Source organism: Crocuta crocuta, unplaced genomic scaffold, assembly GCF_008692635.1.
Source record: "Crocuta crocuta isolate KB4526 unplaced genomic scaffold, BGI_CrCroc_1.0 scaffold216, whole genome shotgun sequence".
In the NCBI taxonomy this organism is placed as follows: domain Eukaryota; kingdom Metazoa; phylum Chordata; class Mammalia; order Carnivora; family Hyaenidae; genus Crocuta; species Crocuta crocuta.
In genome coordinates this window covers 7,152,487-7,152,722 of record NW_027531504.1, presented here as the reverse complement: position 1 = coordinate 7,152,722, position 236 = coordinate 7,152,487, and the positions used below count along the sequence as shown (strand labels likewise).

The window sequence follows — 236 nt, the reverse complement described above, 5'->3', positions numbered from 1 at the left end:
GCTCGGCGTACCGCCGGCGCGCCCCGGGAGCCCCGGGAGCGCCAAGGGGCGATGGTGGCGGCCGCGGCGGCAACAGCAGGCGGCTCAGCTTTGTTATGAATAGATGAAAGAGGCCACCTACACAGTAACCCAAATTACGAGACCTTCCTCCTCCCTATCTCACCGAATCAAGAGGGGAGGGGAGATGGGCGTGGAGGGAGGGCGGGCGGGCAGGAGGCAGAGGGCGGAGGAGGAAG

The 236-nt window shown here is 66.5% G+C and overlaps 1 protein-coding gene across 1 annotated transcript in view; it reads left to right on the top strand.

Annotated features, from left to right (window-relative positions):
• The window catches only part of PLXNC1 (plexin C1), a 147,300-nt gene that overhangs the window by 478 nt on the left and 146,586 nt on the right, over window positions 1-236 (top strand). The gene's annotated exons all lie outside the window — the stretch shown is intronic.